Source organism: Mytilus galloprovincialis, chromosome 1, assembly GCF_965363235.1.
Source record: "Mytilus galloprovincialis chromosome 1, xbMytGall1.hap1.1, whole genome shotgun sequence".
In the NCBI taxonomy this organism is placed as follows: Eukaryota; Metazoa; Mollusca; class Bivalvia; order Mytilida; family Mytilidae; genus Mytilus; species Mytilus galloprovincialis.
The window spans coordinates 24,326,929-24,348,637 of record NC_134838.1 but is presented as its reverse complement, the minus strand read 5'-3'; the positions used below and the strand labels follow the sequence as shown (position 1 = coordinate 24,348,637).

The 21,709-nt window shown below is 32.8% G+C and overlaps 1 protein-coding gene across 4 annotated transcripts in view; it reads right to left on the bottom strand.

The window, feature by feature from the left end:
• Positions 1 to 18,703, bottom strand: part of LOC143070563 (uncharacterized) — a 187,004-nt gene extending 168,301 nt beyond the window's left edge. For all 4 annotated transcript variants that reach the window (XR_012976586.1, XR_012976585.1, XM_076244816.1 and 1 more), the window contains exon 1: positions 18,576 to 18,703. The gene's annotated coding sequence lies outside the window, so the exon portion shown is untranslated. The remainder of the gene's footprint in view (positions 1 to 18,575) is intronic.
• Between the last annotated feature and the right edge of the window lie 3,006 nt (positions 18,704 to 21,709).

The following is a 21,709-nucleotide window of genomic DNA, read 5'->3' as shown; positions in this document are numbered from 1 at the left end:
ATAAGACTCATCAGTGACGCTCATATCAAAACAGTTAAAAAGCCGTTTGAAACAAGTACAAAGTTGAAGAGCATTAAGGACCCAAAATTGCAAAAAGTTGTGCCAAATACGGCTAAGCTAAATACATGAAATTATCGGGATCAAAAATAATATGTCCACAATGTTCTAACAACATTAGAAAAAAAATCTACTGTTTAAGATTTCTTCACACTTAATCCCTTGGATACGGGATGTGCATTAACTGATAAATTAGTCTTAGATGCTTGATTTTTTAATTAATTTTTTTTTTGGCTTTGAAATAGCTTTCAGTACTTGCGACTCCTCCCAGATCTTAATTTAGTGACTGTTTAATTTAGGGATTTTGTTTTTGGGATGTACAAGTAGTCAAGTACCCTCCCACGTTCACTTTTTTTTTTTGTGTACAAATTATTTTTAATTGTATCCACCTGATGAGTTAAGCCTTTTCAACTGATTTTTTTTTGTTTTCTCTTATGTTGTACTGTTACACCACTGTCCAAGTCTGTGGAGGATTGGACGCCATGCAGTTAACATGTTTATCATCGCCACATCCAGTATTTGACTAGGTCTGACACCAATCAGGAGCCTGCAATGCATTGGATGTGATTTGTTGCTGTGTTTTTCGTTATTTAAAAAAAATGGCCCCTAAATAAGGCCTAGGCCATTAGTTGACTTGTTTGAAATATATTTTATAGCATAATATGCGGTATGGGCATTGATCAATGTTAAATGTCGTATGGTGACCAACATATTAATTTCTGTGTCAGTAAGTCTCTTGTGTCTCAATAACAGTGGTACCACATTTTCTTTATATTAAATATATGTTCAGGAAGAGAAAAAAATATAGATACAGTTGGTAAGTCTTGCATCAGAGGCCGTCCCGGATGAAGGTAAAAGAAATTTGGACTACCACGGGTATGGCAGATTGGATAGGGACGGGAGTCTGTCTTTGCCACTGGCCATTTATGGACCCCCCAAAGATTTGTTATAAGGGTTATTAACCTAGCTACAAAGAGCACGGAATTCTCTCAACATGTGGCATCTGAATTAACGTCCCCATTCTGACCAGAAGTGGCTGCGTATTTGTGCATCCCGAACAGCAAACCTGATGCAACATTATGTCTATAATTTAAGGGGAGATAGACCAATGGAGACCATTTTTCCAACCGCAGTCACTCTTGGGAGTCTTGAAATATGGTGTTAATGTACTTGTTGTTTATCATCTGATGTACGTGATTTTGTGCTACTTTATTTGTCCAAATGTTTATTGTTAACCTTAACTCTATAGTACTGTTTGATTATTTTTTGGGGTGGCTCAGTATTCATACATACAGCATTTGTACTACGGTGCTATGGTCAATTTGTACTCTTGCCCTCAAATTTGTTTTATGAACTCTCTCTTTAACGTGTGTATATGCCATTTTGTGTTTCTCTGTTGAAATTTATAGTTGTTAATCGTGTGATAAATTTTAAAATTATGTTGACTTAGATGCATCGTTCCCCAAATTTTGATTTCTGACCTATCATGTCTGTTTGCTTTGTATTATTGTAAATATAATGGAATCCTATGTGACTATCATACAAGTTAGGGGCTTAGCTAGTTATACAACCAGCTTATACTCTACCATTTTCTACTTAAGGAAATGCTTGTGCCAAATTAAGAATATGACAGTTGTTATCAATTCGTTTGGTGTATTTTTAGATTTTTTTTTTCATTTGCTTAAGTACTGTCCGTTCTCAATTTTACTTATATTTCGTCTATAATAAGCTATCAAATCCTTTAGTTCACTATGCATGCATGCTGCTGACAATATATAAAATTAAGAATTGGAAGCCTGATCAATTTTTTCCATAATAATTTAAGACTTCGAACTTCGAAGATCATTTCTGATTCATATTTATTACACTTTTAATAACCGGAGACATTTATTTCATTTCAAACATGATTGAATTATTTAAAAATAAAATCAGTTACGGATATCAATAATTCCAGTTACCTATATCATTAAAAATTTATTAACTTCAGTTACCCATATCATCACGATATTTTAAATGGCTGTTTTCTCCATTTAGCGGTTGAATTATGAATTAAACACTCAGTATTTCAGTTTCAAATATTGTAATACGTTATTAAAGACACGAAATACCGAAGAATAATACAGAATTGTAACAAAATTGACAAAAGAAATATTGACCAGAAACATCGTTCGCCATCTTTGGATATACGTAACTGCAGTTGCGGAGATCACATTTACCCCAGTGCTTATATCATTGCGTCATAGCATGTATTTGGCAGATAACATAGCCTGATGTAAACATTGCAAAAACTCACAAAAATCCCATTTATTATCTCAAATGAAAGTTTTATACCTTAAGTTGTATCAATTGATAGTAAATAAAAACAGTTAAATGACCATGACTGCACTTTTGATCATTTAATAGTCCCATTACTTACACCAGGTGTAAAAAATGGGGGTCAATATTCCTTGACTCTTCAATACCTTGGATTTTTTTACTTAACCCATGTTAAAAATTGTGGAAAGTCTTTTAAGTAGTAGAACAAACAAGAAAAAAATCAACAAAACTGATCTTGATATTTAAAGTTTCTGTTCCTGTAGCCCAAAATGAAATTTTCAAGTATTTTCTATCAAAGTCATAAATTACAGTCAGTTTAAATTGAGCTGTGAAATTTGTAATATAAGTCACATTATGCTCAGATAAGCTGTTTCTGACTTCAAATTGACTAAGGATTAAGAATAAAGCAAAGCAAAGATTTCTGAGCAACTTTTTTGGCTCTTTAGGTGTCAGACCACCAATTACTCCCTCAAATTTAGAACGTATGTAAAAGTAGGCCTACTCGGGACAAAAAATAGTGCATTTGATGTCATTGTTTACTTAAACTACCTAACAAATTTGCAGAAATGAAACTTTTGGTGAAAGAGAAATATATTAAGACCATTTTGAGCCCAAATTTACTTGTCTATGAGTTGAAATTAAAAATTGAGGATTAATGCGCTCCATAGTATACTAATTTAAGATTTCAAGAAAACCAGGGGTTATTTTTAGTGGTACATCCATTCGGAAGGTCTCTTCTTTCTTATATGGCTTTAAAGGTATGCCGAAAATTGGCATGAAGAAAGGTGATACATGTACGATTCAGGACATACCTGGTTTGTAAGAGGTTAAACTTAAGATAAAAAATTTAGAAAGCTATGAAAATTGCAAAATTTGGTTGAACAGATAGGGACTTTTAATTGGTGGTCTGACACCTTTAAGGGAAATGCGCTGAAACCTCAAATTCAGAAAACAATTGATTTTTTTTACTTAACTGATCATATGAAGTGATAGTAGTCACATTTCAATCTTTTTTGGGGCAAAAAGTCACATATTGCAAACTTAGAGCCTTAAACTTGAATTTGTGCTATTTTTAGCTTTTCCCACCCTGACAATATGCTTTACATAAAAAAAAATGTCCCAAATTGTTATAAATGCACAGTAAGTTGTTTCTGTGGTATCAACATTAAAACATGGTTATTTTACTACCAAAAAAAGTTGTTGTCATCAAGATTTAATGAAATTATTTGATTTTTATCCCTTATATCATTGCGTCATAGCATGTATTTGGCAGATAACATAGCCTGATGTAAACATTGCAAAAACTCACAAAAATCCCATTTATTATCTCAAATGAAAGTTTTATACCTTAAGTTGTATCAATTGATAGTAAATAAAAACAGTTAAATGACCATGACTGCACTTTTGATCATTTAATAGTCCCATTACTTACACCAGGTGTAAAAAATGGGGGTCAATATTCCTTGACTCTTCAATACCTTGGATTTTTTTACTTAACCCATGTTAAAAATTGTGGAAAGTCTTTTAAGTAGTAGAACAAACAAGAAAAAAATCAACAAAACTGATCTTGATATTTAAAGTTTCTGTTCCTGTAGCCCAAAATGAAATTTTCAAGTATTTTCTATCAAAGTCATAAATTACAGTCAGTTTACATTGAGCTGTGAAATTTGTAATATAAGTCACATTATGCTCAGATAAGCTGTTTCTGACTTCAAATTGACTAAGGATTAAGAATAAAGCAAAGCAAAGATTTCTGAGCAACTTTTTTGGCTCTTTAGGTGTCAGACCACCAATTACTCCCTCAAATTTAGAACGTATGTAAAAGTAGGCCTACTCGGGACAAAAAATAGTGCATTTGATGTCATTGTTTACTTAAACTACCTAACAAATTTGCAGAAATGAAACTTTTGGTGAAAGAGAAATATATTAAGACCATTTTGAGCCCAAATTTACTTGTCTATGAGTTGAAATTAAAAATTGAGGATTAATGCGCTCCATAGTATACTAATTTAAGATTTCAAGAAAACCAGGGGTTATTTTTAGTGGTACATCCATTCGGAAGGTCTCTTCTTTCTTATATGGCTTTAAAGGTATGCCGAAAATTGGCATGAAGAAAGGTGATACATGTACGATTCAGGACATACCTGGTTTGTAAGAGGTTAAACTTAAGATAAAAAATTTAGAAAGCTATGAAAATTGCAAAATTTGGTTGAACAGATAGGGACTTTTAATTGGTGGTTTGACACCTTTAAGGTAGCACAATACAAAGATTTGTTCACTCCCAATCAGACAACTTTAAACTGATGTAATTCATTTCATCCTTCTTTATATTTTATAAATGAGGTACCAAAAGAAAGAAGAAAGATCAATCTTTCAAATTGTGATAATTTCATTATGACATAATTATTACATAATCAATTATTATGTAATTAGTTGCTATATTGTGATGTCCACACTTGAATGAATTTAGCTTCTTTGTTCTTCATAGCATCCCGAAATATTTTATAGATTCTTGTACAACACAGCTTGACCTCCAAAACTGTGTCTCAGATTTCCAAAAACATCAATAGAACAAATTTTATGCCACATTGAATTTAGTGATCTCTTATGAATTGATGTTGCAAACTTCATTGAAGATTTATGAGAGAATGAAATACAATAGGAAAAATCTGAGACACAGTTTTGGAGGTCAAACTGTGTTGTGCAAGAATCTATAAAATATTTTGGGATGCTATAAATAACAAAGAAGCTAAATTCATTCAAGTATGGACATCACAATATAGCAACTAATTACATAACAATTAATTATGTAATAATTATGTCATCATGAAATTATCACAATTTGAAAGATAAATCATTCTTCTTTCTTTTGGTACCTCATTTATAAAATTTAAAGAAGGATGAGTGGAATTACATCAATTTAAAGATGTCTGATTGGGGATGAAAAATCTTTGTATTGTGCTACCTTAAGGGAAATGCGCTGAAACCTCAAATTCAGAAAACAATTGATTTTTTTTACTTAACTGATCATATGAAGTGATAGTAGTCACATTTCAATCTTTTTTGGGGCAAAAAGTCACATATTGCAAACTTAGAGCCTTAACTTGAATTTGTGCTATTTTTAGCTTTTCCCACCCTGACAATATGCTTTACATAAAAAAAAATGTCCCAAATTGTTATAAATGCACAGTAAGTTGTTTCTGTGGTATCAACATTAAAACATGGTTATTTTACTACCAAAAAAAGTTGTTGTCATCAAGATTTAATGAAATTAGTTGATTTTTATCCCTTATCACTGGGGTAAATGTGATCTCCGTAACTGCAGTTACGTATATCCAAAGATGGCGGACGATGTTTCTGGTCAATATTTCTTTTGTCAATTGTGTTATAATTCTGTATTATTCTTCGGTATTTCGTGTCTTATCTAAAGTATTACTACGTTTGAAACTTACATACAACGTTTCTTGTCATAGTTCAACCGCTAAATGGAGAAATCATCATTTAAAAAAATCTCGAGGATATGGGTAACTGTAAAGGCTGATATCCGTAACTGTAATAAATGGTTATAGAAGGATATCCGTAACTGTTGAATCTTGTTGTTTCTGCTTCATTCATTATCCTCGATTAAATAGTTCGGACCATCATTTATTTCGGAAATAAATCTGTCATAAATTCGTCAAAATAGTTATCAAAGGTACCAGGATTATAATTCAATATGCCAGACGCGCGTTTCATCTTCATAAGACCCATCAGTGAAGCTCATATCAAAACAGTTAAAAAGCCAAAACAAGAACAAAGTTGAAGAGCATTGAGGACCCAAAATTCCAAAATAATTGTGTCAAATACGGCTTATGTAATCTCAATCTAATTAAAACCCGATCTCTCATTGCTCCCATTTTCTTATATGTCGCGTGGTATCCCACGCGACATATCAAAAAACGGGAGCGATGAGAGATCGGGTTTTAATTAGATTGATGTAATCTACTCTTGGGAAAAGAAAATCCTGAGTTTTTCGAAAAATTCAAAATTTTGTACACAGGAAAGTTATTAAAATGACATATAACTGACATTCATGTCAACACCGAAGTGCTGACTACAGGGCTGGTGATACCCCCGGGGACGAAACGTCCACCAGCAGTGCATGCCATGGCATCGACCTAGTGGTGTAAAATAGTTATCAAAGGTACCCGGATTATTATTTAATACGCCAGACGCGCGTTTTGTCTTCATAAGACTCATCAGTGACGCTCATATCAAAACAGTTAAAAAGCCGTTTGAAACAAGTACAAAGTTGAAGAGCATTAAGGACCCAAAATTGCAAAAAGTTGTGCCAAATACGGCTTAGCTAAATACATGAAATTATCGGGATCAAAAATAATATGTCCACAATGTTCTAACAACATTAGAAAAAAATCTACTGTTTAAGATTTCTTCACACTTAATCCCTTGGATACGGGATGTGCATTAACTGATAAATTAGTCTTAGATGCATGATTTTTTAATTAATTTTTTTTTTGGCTTTGAAATAGCTTTCAGTACTTGCGACTCCTCCCAGATCTTAATTTAGTGACTGTTTAATTTAGGGATTTTGTTTTTGGGATGTACAAGTAGTCAAGTACCCTCCCACGTTCACTTTTTTTTTTTGTGTACAAATTATTTTTAATTGTATCCACCTGATGAGTTAAGCCTTTTCAACTGATTTTTTTTGTTTTCTCTTATGTTGTACTGTTACACCACTGTCCAAGTCTGTGGAGGATTGGACGCCATGCAGTTAACATGTTTATCATCGCCACATCCAGTATTTGACTAGGTCTGACACCAATCAGGAGCCTGCAATGCATTGGATGTGATTTGTTGCTGTGTTTTTCGTTATTTAAAAAAAATGGCCCCTAAATAAGGCCTAGGCCATTAGTTGACTTGTTTGAAATATATTTTATAGCATAATATGCGGTATGGGCATTGATCAATGTTAAATGTCGTATGGTGACCAACATATTAATTTCTGTGTCAGTAAGTCTCTTGTGTCTCAATAACAGTGGTACCACATTTTCTTTATATTAAATATATGTTCAGGAAGAGAAAAAAATATAGATACAGTTGGTAAGTCTTGCATCAGAGGCCGTCCCGGATGAAGGTAAAAGAAATTTGGACTACCACGGGTATGGCAGATTGGATAGGGACGGGAGTCTGTCTTTGCCACTGGCCATTTATGGACCCCCCAAAGATTTGTTATAAGGGTTATTAACCTAGCTACAAAGAGCACGGAATTCTCTCAACATGTGGCATCTGAATTAACGTCCCCATTCTGACCAGAAGTGGCTGCGTATTTGTGCATCCCGAACAGCAAACCTGATGCAACATTATGTCTATAATTTAAGGGGAGATAGACCAATGGAGACCATTTTTCCAACCGCAGTCACTCTTGGGAGTCTTGAAATATGGTGTTAATGTACTTGTTGTTTATCATCTGATGTACGTGATTTTGTGCTACTTTATTTGTCCAAATGTTTATTGTTAACCTTAACTCTATAGTACTGTTTGATTATTTTTTGGGGTGGCTCAGTATTCATACATACAGCATTTGTACTACGGTGCTATGGTCAATTTGTACTCTTGCCCTCAAATTTGTTTTATGAACTCTCTCTTTAACGTGTGTATATGCCATTTTGTGTTTCTCTGTTGAAATTTATAGTTGTTAATCGTGTGATAAATTTTAAAATTATGTTGACTTAGATGCATCGTTCCCCAAATTTTGATTTCTGACCTATCATGTCTGTTTGCTTTGTATTATTGTAAATATAATGGAATCCTATGTGACTATCATACAAGTTAGGGGCTTAGCTAGTTATACAACCAGCTTATACTCTACCATTTTCTACTTAAGGAAATGCTTGTGCCAAATTAAGAATATGACAGTTGTTATCAATTCGTTTGGTGTATTTTTAGATTTTTTTTTTCATTTGCTTAAGTACTGTCCGTTCTCAATTTTACTTATATTTCGTCTATAATAAGCTATCAAATCCTTTAGTTCACTATGCATTCATGCTGCTGACAATATATAAAATTAAGAATTGGAAGCCTGATCAATTTTTTCCATAATAATTTAAGACTTCGAACTTCGAAGATCATTTCTGATTCATATTTATTACACTTTTAATAACCGGAGACATTTATTTCATTTCAAACATGATTGAATTATTTAAAAATAAAATCAGTTACGGATATCAATAATTCCAGTTACCTATATCATTAAAAATTTATTAACTTCAGTTACCCATATCATCACGATATTTTAAATGGCTGTTTTCTCCATTTAGCGGTTGAATTATGAATTAAACACTCAGTATTTCAGTTTCAAATATTGTAATACGTTATTAAAGACACGAAATACCGAAGAATAATACAGAATTGTAACAAAATTGACAAAAGAAATATTGACCAGAAACATCGTTCGCCATCTTTGGATATACGTAACTGCAGTTGCGGAGATCACATTTACCCCAGTGCTTATATCATTGCGTCATAGCATGTATTTGGCAGATAACATAGCCTGATGTAAACATTGCAAAAACTCACAAAAATCCCATTTATTATCTCAAATGAAAGTTTTATACCTTAAGTTGTATCAATTGATAGTAAATAAAAACAGTTAAATGACCATGACTGCACTTTTGATCATTTAATAGTCCCATTACTTACACCAGGTGTAAAAAATGGGGGTCAATATTCCTTGACTCTTCAATACCTTGGATTTTTTTACTTAACCCATGTTAAAAATTGTGGAAAGTCTTTTAAGTAGTAGAACAAACAAGAAAAAAATCAACAAAACTGATCTTGATATTTAAAGTTTCTGTTCCTGTAGCCCAAAATGAAATTTTCAAGTATTTTCTATCAAAGTCATAAATTACAGTCAGTTTAAATTGAGCTGTGAAATTTGTAATATAAGTCACATTATGCTCAGATAAGCTGTTTCTGACTTCAAATTGACTAAGGATTAAGAATAAAGCAAAGCAAAGATTTCTGAGCAACTTTTTTGGCTCTTTAAGGGAAATGCGCTGAAACCTCAAATTCAGAAAACAATTGATTTTTTTTACTTAACTGATCATATGAAGTGATAGTAGTCACATTTCAATCTTTTTTGGGGCAAAAAGTCACATATTGCAAACTTAGAGCCTTAAACTTGAATTTGTGCTATTTTTAGCTTTTCCCACCCTGACAATATGCTTTACATAAAAAAAAATGTCCCAAATTGTTATAAATGCACAGTAAGTTGTTTCTGTGGTATCAACATTAAAACATGGTTATTTTACTACCAAAAAAAGTTGTTGTCATAAAGATTTAATGAAATTATTTGATTTTTATCCCTTATATCATTGCGTCATAGCATGTATTTGGCAGATAACATAGCCTGATGTAAACATTGCAAAAACTCACAAAAATCCCATTTATTATCTCAAATGAAAGTTTTATACCTTAAGTTGTATCAATTGATAGTAAATAAAAACAGTTAAATGACCATGACTGCACTTTTGATCATTTAATAGTCCCATTACTTACACCAGGTGTAAAAAATGGGGGTCAATATTCCTTGACTCTTCAATACCTTGGATTTTTTTACTTAACCCATGTTAAAAATTGTGGAAAGTCTTTTAAGTAGTAGAACAAACAAGAAAAAAATCAACAAAACTGATCTTGATATTTAAAGTTTCTGTTCCTGTAGCCCAAAATGAAATTTTCAAGTATTTTCTATCAAAGTCATAAATTACAGTCAGTTTAAATTGAGCTGTGAAATTTGTAATATAAGTCACATTATGCTCAGATAAGCTGTTTCTGACTTCAAATTGACTAAGGATTAAGAATAAAGCAAAGCAAAGATTTCTGAGCAACTTTTTTGGCTCTTTAAGGGAAATGCGCTGAAACCTCAAATTCAGAAAACAATTGATTTTTTTTACTTAACTGATCATATGAAGTGATAGTAGTCACATTTCAATCTTTTTTGGGGCAAAAAGTCACATATTGCAAACTTAGAGCCTTAAACTTGAATTTGTGCTATTTTTAGCTTTTCCCACCCTGACAATATGCTTTACATAAAAAAAATGTCCCAAATTGTTATAAATGCACAGTAAGTTGTTTCTGTGGTATCAACATTAAAACATGGTTATTTTACTACCAAAAAAAGTTGTTGTCATCAAGATTTAATGAAATTATTTGATTTTTATCCCTTATATCATTGCGTCATAGCATGTATTTGGCAGATAACATAGCCTGATGTAAACATTGCAAAAACTCACAAAAATCCCATTTATTATCTCAAATGAAAGTTTTATACCTTAAGTTGTATCAATTGATAGTAAATAAAAACAGTTAAATGACCATGACTGCACTTTTGATCATTTAATAGTCCCATTACTTACACCAGGTGTAAAAAAGGGGGGTCAATATTCCTTGACTCTTCAATACCTTGGATTTTTTTACTTAACCCATGTTAAAAATTGTGGAAAGTCTTTTAAGTAGTAGAACAAACAAGAAAAAAATCAACAAAACTGATCTTGATATTTAAAGTTTCTGTTCCTGTAGCCCAAAATGAAATTTTCAAGTATTTTCTATCAAAGTCATAAATTACAGTCAGTTTAAATTGAGCTGTGAAATTTGTAATATAAGTCACATTATGCTCAGATAAGCTGTTTCTGACTTCAAATTGACTAAGGATTAAGAATAAAGCAAAGCAAAGATTTCTGAGCAACTTTTTTGGCTCTTTAAGGGAAATGCGCTGAAACCTCAAATTCAGAAAACAATTGATTTTTTTTACTTAACTGATCATATGAAGTGATAGTAGTCACATTTCAATCTTTTTTGGGGCAAAAAGTCACATATTGCAAACTTAGAGCCTTAAACTTGAATTTGTGCTATTTTTAGCTTTTCCCACCCTGACAATATGCTTTACATAAAAAAAAATGTCCCAAATTGTTATAAATGCACAGTAAGTTGTTTCTGTGGTATCAACATTAAAACATGGTTATTTTACTACCAAAAAAAGTTGTTGTCATCAAGATTTAATGAAATTATTTGATTTTTATCCCTTATATCATTGCGTCATAGCATGTATTTGGCAGATAACATAGCCTGATGTAAACATTGCAAAAACTCACAAAAATCCCATTTATTATCTCAAATGAAAGTTTTATACCTTAAGTTGTATCAATTGATAGTAAATAAAAACAGTTAAATGACCATGACTGCACTTTTGATCATTTAATAGTCCCATTACTTACACCAGGTGTAAAAAAGGGGGGTCAATATTCCTTGACTCTTCAATACCTTGGATTTTTTTACTTAACCCATGTTAAAAATTGTGGAAAGTCTTTTAAGTAGTAGAACAAACAAGAAAAAAATCAACAAAACTGATCTTGATATTTAAAGTTTCTGTTCCTGTAGCCCAAAATGAAATTTTCAAGTATTTTCTATCAAAGTCATAAATTACAGTCAGTTTAAATTGAGCTGTGAAATTTGTAATATAAGTCACATTATGCTCAGATAAGCTGTTTCTGACTTCAAATTGACTAAGGATTAAGAATAAAGCAAAGCAAAGATTTCTGAGCAACTTTTTTGGCTCTTTAAGGGAAATGCGCTGAAACCTCAAATTCAGAAAACAATTGATTTTTTTTACTTAACTGATCATATGAAGTGATAGTAGTCACATTTCAATCTTTTTTGGGGCAAAAAGTCACATATTGCAAACTTAGAGCCTTAAACTTGAATTTGTGCTATTTTTAGCTTTTCCCACCCTGACAATATGCTTTACATAAAAAAAAATGTCCCAAATTGTTATAAATGCACAGTAAGTTGTTTCTGTGGTATCAACATTAAAACATGGTTATTTTACTACCAAAAAAAGTTGTTGTCATCAAGATTTAATGAAATTATTTGATTTTTATCCCTTATATCATTGCGTCATAGCATGTATTTGGCAGATAACATAGCCTGATGTAAACATTGCAAAAACTCACAAAAATCCCATTTATTATCTCAAATGAAAGTTTTATACCTTAAGTTGTATCAATTGATAGTAAATAAAAACAGTTAAATGACCATGACTGCACTTTTGATCATTTAATAGTCCCATTACTTACACCAGGTGTAAAAAAGGGGGGTCAATATTCCTTGACTCTTCAATACCTTGGATTTTTTTACTTAACCCATGTTAAAAATTGTGGAAAGTCTTTTAAGTAGTAGAACAAACAAGAAAAAAATCAACAAAACTGATCTTGATATTTAAAGTTTCTGTTCCTGTAGCCCAAAATGAAATTTTCAAGTATTTTCTATCAAAGTCATAAATTACAGTCAGTTTAAATTGAGCTGTGAAATTTGTAATATAAGTCACATTATGCTCAGATAAGCTGTTTCTGACTTCAAATTGACTAAGGATTAAGAATAAAGCAAAGCAAAGATTTCTGAGCAACTTTTTTGGCTCTTTAGGTGTCAGACCACCAATTACTCCCTCAAATTTAGAACGTATGTAAAAGTAGGCCTACTCGGGACAAAAAATAGTGCATTTGATGTCATTGTTTACTTAAACTACCTAACAAATTTGCAGAAATGAAACTTTTGGTGAAAGAGAAATATATTAAGACCATTTTGAGCCCAAATTTACTTGTCTATGAGTTGAAATTAAAAATTGAGGATTAATGCGCTCCATAGTATACTAATTTAAGATTTCAAGAAAACCAGGGGTTATTTTTAGTGGTACATCCATTCGGAAGGTCTCTTCTTTCTTATATGGCTTTAAAGGTATGCCGAAAATTGGCATGAAGAAAGGTGATACATGTACGATTCAGGACATACCTGGTTTGTAAGAGGTTAAACTTAAGATAAAAAATTTAGAAAGCTATGAAAATTGCAAAATTTGGTTGAACAGATAGGGACTTTTAATTGGTGGTCTGACACCTTAAGGTGTCCGAATATTGCTTCCGTCATCAGACTTTCATGTCACACATAACTTCCGGTTTTAACATTGAGAACCAATCGTATGATAGATAACAAAAATGAAAAATAAACAGGCCAATCACAGCGTTCTCCATATCGTGGTTTTTATATCGTAAGAACCACTACTATTATACTTCGGTTTTAACTTTCACATAATTTTCATAAGTTCTCGGAGGGGGAAAGGACAAATATTTTGCATTTATCTGCATGTATACTATGATTAATTTACTATTATGATATATAGAGACTCTCTATACAATATAGCAGTGAGTTTCTGTCATCAAACCGACTTTTAAGTCAGACATGACTACCGGTTTTAACATTGATAACCAAATCGTATGATATATATGTATATAAAAAATGATAAATAAATAAGCCAATCAGAGCGTTGTCCATATCGTGGTTTTTATATCATAAGAACCACTACTATTATACCTCGGTTTTAACTTACACACAATTTTCATAATTACTTGGACGGCGACAATTCAGACAATTATTTTCACGTTTATCTGCATCATCCCAATGTATACTATGATTAATATACTACTATAATATACAAAGACTCTCTATATAATATAGCAGTCTAAGTGATCGCCATGGAGAAGTAACTTTATAGAATTAATAGTTGATAGAAAATTGAATACACTTTTAATATTTATAATATAGATACGTACGTTCAAAGTATACAGAAACGTGAAAATAATGGAATATAACAGAAAACAAAAAAATAACGTACTTTGAAAAAAAAGAAATATTGTCCTGTCTCCATGTACCTATATGGCTTTTGATATTATTTCTTAAATTCTTCAGACATATTTTTTTTTAACAAACATTCAGCCTAAAATAGTGAACATACTTTCAACTAAGCTTAAAATGTCCGCAATTTCGCTTTTTAATGTAAGTCAAACAGGACTTCCGGTTTTAAACTTGCACATAAATTTCACAAGAGTACTCGAGGACAGGACAATGATTATTGCATTGATAGAGACTCTCTATATAATATAGCAGTGATCGTCTATGAGAAAAAAATCATAGTGAATAGCAAATACACTTTATTTATAGTAGACGTATGTGCATAGTACAGAAACGCAAATATAAAGGAACTATGAATTTTGATACCTTTTTTGAAATTTTACAGATATGAAATCTTTTGCTGAAATTCTCCAGACACTAAATCTCACAAGCTCTAATGCCCGCGATTTCGCGGGTGTGTTCTAGTGTTATTTAAAACTACTCGGCAAACACACAACATTTTAAAAACATTTTTCAAATGTTCTATGGACGTCCCTCACAAAATATTTCAATAAGATATCATTTAAACATCAAAAAAGTGTTTATTTTATTGTTTTTTGAAATGTTTTATTTCTAACATTTAAGAAAAATGTTATTGCAACATTAACAAAATATTATTTGCTAATATCTTTAATTCATGTTCTCAATCATTGTTCTAAAATATCCCGTAGATATTTTTTTGATATAAGAAAATAATATTTTCTACAATTGGTATATTTAAAGTAAATATTCTCCAAATATCCCAAAAACATTCTGCAAAAAATGTTTTACAGAAAAAATAGTTTTGCTATTTGCATAAAATGTTTTATAACGTAAAATTAAAATGTTTTACATAAAACATCTGAAAAACATCAGCTAAATGTTTTCCATAAATTATTTTGACATATACATTATTTAAAAGTTATCAGTTAACTGATATTTTATTTAACATTTTATGAATATAGAAATGACATTTTCTCTAAACTTTTTCACAACCTCAAAAACACCGTTTTGTGGAATTAGCTCGGGTTTTTTTCAGGATAAGATATAGTACTACATTTCATCAATATCATGACAAGCAAGGTACATGTACCATTGAAAATCCTTGATATCTTGAAGACAGGTTTTATTCCTTCATATATTAAAATTCAAAAGATTCAACATTAGATTGAGCAATGATGTATTAATAAACAATAACCTTTCTTTAATGTTTTTTTTTCTTCATTTCGTTCGCGTATATTTTAGAAATGCATTACGGAAAATCGACCTTTTCCGGAATCGACTTTTTGTTTAATCACCGGAAATGGTATTTAAATTTGAATTTAGAATGGGCAGGAAAGATATCAACAAAGAAAGCAAAGACAAGCGATAGCCTTTCAAAAAGTGCTATATTCGACTCTTAGCTGATGAAAATGGAAAGTGCTCTCGCTTTTTAGATTAATTCATTTACTAGAATAGCCACGTGCATCAATCAACAAATTTTACCACACATGTGAGGTCACACGTTATGAAGTAGTATCGTTTAACGTTGTTGTTTACTCCAGAAGATTCGTCTATTTATAGATAAAAGTTACCTGTGTAAAATCTAATTGCTAAAAAAGAGACGACAAATCCGATACTCTACGGGATTGAAGGACATTTACTAGGTTTGGATTGTTCTAACCAATCAATAAATTTTGATTATTCACGTCTCGTAATATCTTCCAATCAGGTAGCAAGAATAAGTCACGCCCTAAGTGTCCATCGTTCAATTCTTAATATCGGACTCCTAGGAGTCGATAACAATTGTTTGTTACGCAATATATACTCACTTGGTAAGAATTATTAATCTTTTAAGATGAGGCTTGTGTGTTCAATCATAATTTGAACCAATACATCTGTTTCTAGAGGTGCGTTTCAAGGTTTTTAAAAAAGGGGGCCTGCCCAAGGCAAGCAATCGTTTGGTCTTTTGAAGTGATACTTGTAAATAGTCTATGCATTTATCTGATATGTAGCTCCATAACGGGGTCGGAGCCCCTAAATCCGCCACTGTTTCTATCCATGGGAAGACTCACTATCAATGTAAATTCACAGACACTTGTTTCTATCCATGCCCATGGGAAGACAAACTATCAACGTTAGTCCAAATATTTATGACATCTTGAAAGGCTATTACAATTTTCTTTGACGCCTTACATCGTCACAGGAAGGCGTCTAAGCAAAAATTTAGAATAGCCTTCCAAGGCGTCATAATTATTGGATTATATTCACAGGCACTTGTTTCTATCGATGGGAAGACCCGCTATCAAGGTATATTTTCAAGTCTATACATTGAAAGTGGGTCTTCCCATGGATAGAAACACGTGCATGGGGTTTTATTGCCAATACACCTTATCGATATTTGTCCTCCATTTCTGGCCATCATGACATCACAAATGTTCCCTTGAAATGTTGACGTTATAAAAGAAATATTTGACACCCCAATGGAAAGTAATACACCTTATTTTATTTGTCCGCCACTACTGGACATCACGCAACTGTTACAAGTTCCCGTAAAATATTTACGTCATAATAAAAAATATCTGACGCCATAATGGAAAAGTGATTGTTGTATGACATCAAAAGTTCAGGCAGGACAGATTCGAGGGTCAAGCGGGAAAAGTGATAAGGTGTATTATTGTATGAAGTATGCTGATGTAAAAAGTTCAAGTGGACAGGGTGTTAAATTACATGTAACAGGGGCCCCTAAAATTTGGTGTGGGCTTTACGTGTATAAGACTATATATGTTGGCTACAAAATTTAATCTTTGGGCTATCATTACCAAAGTCTTAAGTTCTATCCCTGCAGCAGGACAGATTTCAAAATACTGAAAAAGTGATAAAGTGTATGAGACAGCTATCCACCGAATTTCAAATGACTTGGATAAAAGAAATTATACATGTAGGTCAATGTACGGCTTTCAACACTGACAAAACCCATACCATATAGATATAGGAAGATGTGGTGTGAGTGCCAATGAGACAACTCTCCATACAAATAACAATTTAAAAAGTAAACCATTATAGGTTAAAGTACGGCCTTCAACACGGAGCCTTGGCTTACACTGAACAACAAGCTATAAAGGGCCCCAAAATTACTAGTGTAAAACCATTCAAACGGGAAAACATATAGTCCACTTTACAAACAAATGTTAAATTTTTCTCAACACAATTGAATCAAAACAACTAACTGCCTACATTAAATACACATTATGAAAAACAAATATGACAGACTTAAACCAACAATAACTATTGCAATAAGCATTACTCAATACCTTGTTTTGAGGCACACAAACAAGTTACAATAACACTAATATAGGCACCATGTGAATATTGAGATTTTTTCTAGTAAAATCCCTCCCGATCACTTAATTTGTCTTGATCGAGATTGATCGAGTTGGTCTAGCTTAAGCTAGGTTCACACTGCCGATCAGATCAACTCGATCCAGCTTAATCTAGTAGGTTCACACTACCAATCAGATCAACTCGATCAAGCCCGATCAAGCCAAATTACGTGATCGGGAGACTGGTCTGACTCAATCGACAAGAATGTTTGGGATAGTCTACCTTGCTCGTCATGGATCTGACTTTCTACCCGAGAGTTTTTGAAATGTCAAAAACATTCGAGTAAGGATCGAGAAGCAAGTCACTCGAGAAGAGATCGAGATATCGTCGAGTAGCGGTTGAATTGATCCGGAAAGGGGTCGTGTAGAGATCGAGTTTGGTCGGAATACAAAAATTTTACCGATCAGTACTCGATCATTTCGACCTTTGTTCGACTAATGTCAGATCATTTCCAGATTAACTCGACCAATGATCGCTTCCAAATCACTGCGACATGTTTATTTATTTTATCCAAGACCAACTCGACCAATACCCGATTCCTTCGCGACCACATTTGACCACTCTTCGATCTCTACTTGGCCATATACGATAACACATGACTGCTACACGATTCTCTAAAAGTGTGTACAGATCCGATTTACTCTCATAACTCTGCTTCGGCAAAAATATATTGGCAACATTATTTTTAACTGTACAAAAATTTCTCCATGTACAGTACGTGTCTTTACTTTTGCAAGGAGGGGTAATATTTTAAAAGAGAGGCAAAAGACACCAAAGGAACAATCAAACTCAAAGGTCGAAAACAAACCGACACAGCTATAGCAAAAACCGGTACATGTAACCGACGAGAAGACAAACAGCAGTCCACATAACATAGAAAACTAAAAACTTTGCAACACGTAACCCAACAAAACCTGGGATGATCTCAGATGTTTCCGAAGGGAAGAAAATCCTGCAATTTCGGCACCGGTGGATTTTTCAAATATTAATTAAACGTAATTGTGCAATAATATTCATTGTTAGACTGCTGCTGACTAAGTTATCTTTCAAAGTTGGTGTATAAGAACATCAAGATTATATGTTACCTGTTTTATGGGCTATTTTCTGTTTTGTCTGTCCGTATTTTCCGTTTGTCCAGAAATGTTTGTGGCATAAAAAAAAGATGTGGTACAATTGTCAATGAGACAGCTCTTCACAGAACACCAAATGACACTGAAATTATTAATAACAACTAAAGGTCACCTTACAGTCATTTTTTTTTTCATTCGAACTTTTTGACGTTATTTCACACAAAAATGAGACGAAAGACAAATATTTTTTTTATTAAGGTGCGAATTTCTTTCATACAGTAACGAACTGTTCGGCGAGCACTCGTTTTGATCATTTGTTTCTAACATACTTTTGCAAGTTTGCATAAACTTTGACAAACTATAAACTCGTATGTATGTGAAGTTAGCAGCCGGTTCGTTATTCGTTATTCGATATTCAATATCCAACCAGCTGCTAGCACCCGGTTTGATATTCAAAATCTGGTGAAAAATTATACGAAAATTAAATACTTGATAACATATAAAGCATGATTTTCATAGTTAAAAGGACTGATAAGATATGTAGAAAAATCGTTAAATGACTTATTTGAGCTGTCGTAATTTCTCGTTGTCCTCGCATGTAAACCCTTTTCCATGTTAAATATTTTGACTTTATGTGATATAGAGTTTTGTCAATAAAACGACTTCAAAGATGTACTTTTGTGTATAATGTCTCTAAAGACAAAAAGAAAAACCCATAACTCTAGAAATATTGATAACTATAAATAGAAATATATATGGAAAGCCAAAAATAAAAAAAATTCAGTCAAAAGTTGTCAAAATTTTAGGACAAAGGGCACAGGGTTATGGTGAGAGCCCCCTGATCTCTCAATCCTTCTAATATTTTACAGACATTTAGTCAATAGGTAGATACAAACGTGACTAAAAGGAATTTGTGTACACTTCATGTCTTCTATGTTTACGGTACGCCAAAAGTGCCAGTTGGATATTCAAATTTTATATCAAAAATCGACCCGAGACCGCTTAAATGAGGTTGAGACCCCCCCTGGTCTTTCAATGTCCATAAAATTCAACCAAATCATTGACTCTGTATATATAAAGATTGTATTAGATGGATTTTTGCGAATAACGTCATCTTCAATATCTACGGAGTGCTTAGATTGTCACTTTTCAGTCAAAAAATCTCAAAACTTTAGGACAAAGGGCACAAGGTAATAGTGAGAGCCTCCCTGATCTCTCAATCTGTCTAATATTTTACAGACATTTAGTCAATAGGTAGATACAAACGTGACTAAAAGGAATTTGGGTACACTTTATGTCTTCTATGTTTACGGTACGCCCAAAGTGCCAGTTGGATATTCAAATTTTATATAAAAAATCGACCCGAGACCGCTTAAATGAGGTTGAGACCCCCTGGTCATTCAATATCCCTAAAATTCAACCAAATCATTGACTCTGTATATATAAAGGTTGTATTAGATGAATTTTGAGAATAACGTCATCTTAAGTATCTACGGAGTGCTTAGATTGTCACTTTTCAGTCAAAAAATCTCAAAACTTTAGGACAAAGGGCACAAGGTAATAGTGAGAGCCTCCCTGATCTCTCAATCTGTCTAATATTTTACAGACATTTAGTCAATAGGTAGATACAAACGTGACTAAAAGGAATTTGGGTACACTTTATGTCTTCTATGTTTACGGTACGCCCAAAGTGCCAGTTGGATATTCAAATTTTATATAAAAAATCGACCCGAGACCGCTTAAATGAGGTTGAGACCCCCTGGTCATTCAATATCCCTAAAATTCAACCAAATCATTGACTCTGTATATATAAAGGTTGTATTAGATGAATTTTTGAGAATAACGTCATCTTAAGTATCTACGGAGTGCTTAGATTGTCACTTTTCAGTAAAAAAATGTCAAAACTTTAGGACAAAGGGCACAAGGTAATGGTGAGAGCCCCCTGATCTCTCAATCTTTCTAATATTTTACAGACATTTAGTCAATAGGTAGATACAAACTTGACTAAAAGGAATTTGGGTACACTTCATGTCTTCTATGTTTACGGTACGCCCAAAGTGCCAGTTGGATATTCAAATTTTATACCAAAAATCGACCCGAGACCGCTTAAATGAGGTTTAGACCCCCATGGTCTTTCAATGTCCATAATATTCAACCAAATCATTGACTCTGTATATATAAAGGTTGTATTAGATGGATTTTTGAGAATAACGTCATCTTCAATATCTACGGAGTGCTTAGATTGTCACTTTTCAGTCAAAAAATGCTAAAACTTTAGGACAAAGGGCACAAGGTAATGGTGAGAGCCCCCTGATCTCTCAATCTTTCTAATATTTTACAGACATTTAGTCAATAGGTAGATACAAACGTGACTAAAAGGAATTTGGGTAAACTTCATGTCTTCTATGTTTACGGTACGCCAAAAATGCCAGTTGGATATTCAATTTTTTTTATAAAAAATCGACCCGAGACCGCTTAATTGAGATTGAGACCCCCCTGGTCTGTCAATGTCCATAAAATTCAACCAAATCATTGACTCTGTATATATAAAGGTTGTATTGGATGGATTTTTAGAGAATAACGTCATCTTAAGTATCTACGGAGTGCTTAGATTGTCACTTTTCAGTCAAAAAATGTCAAAACTTTAGGACAAAGGGCACAAGGTAATGGTGAGAGCCCCCTGATCTCTCAATCTTTCTAATATTTTACAGACATTTAGTCAATAGGTAGATACAAACGTGACTAAAAGGAATTTGGGTAAACTTCATGTCTTCTATGTTTACGGTACGCCCAAAGTGCCAGTTGGATATTCAAATTTTATATCAAAAACCTACCCGAGACCTCTTAAATGAGATTGAGACCCCCCTGGTCTTTTAATGTCCATCAAAGTCAAGCAAATCATTGACTCTGTATATATAAAGGTTGTATTAGATGGATGTTTGAGAATAACGGCTTCTTCAATATCCAATGAGGGCTAAGATTGTCACTTTTCAGTCAAAAAATGTCAAAATTTTAGGACAAAGAGCACAGGGTAATGGTGAGAGCCCCCTGATATCTCAATATTTCGAATATTTTACAGACATTTAGTCAATAGGTAGATACAAACTTGACTAAAAGGAATTTGGGTACACTTTATGTCTTCTATGTTT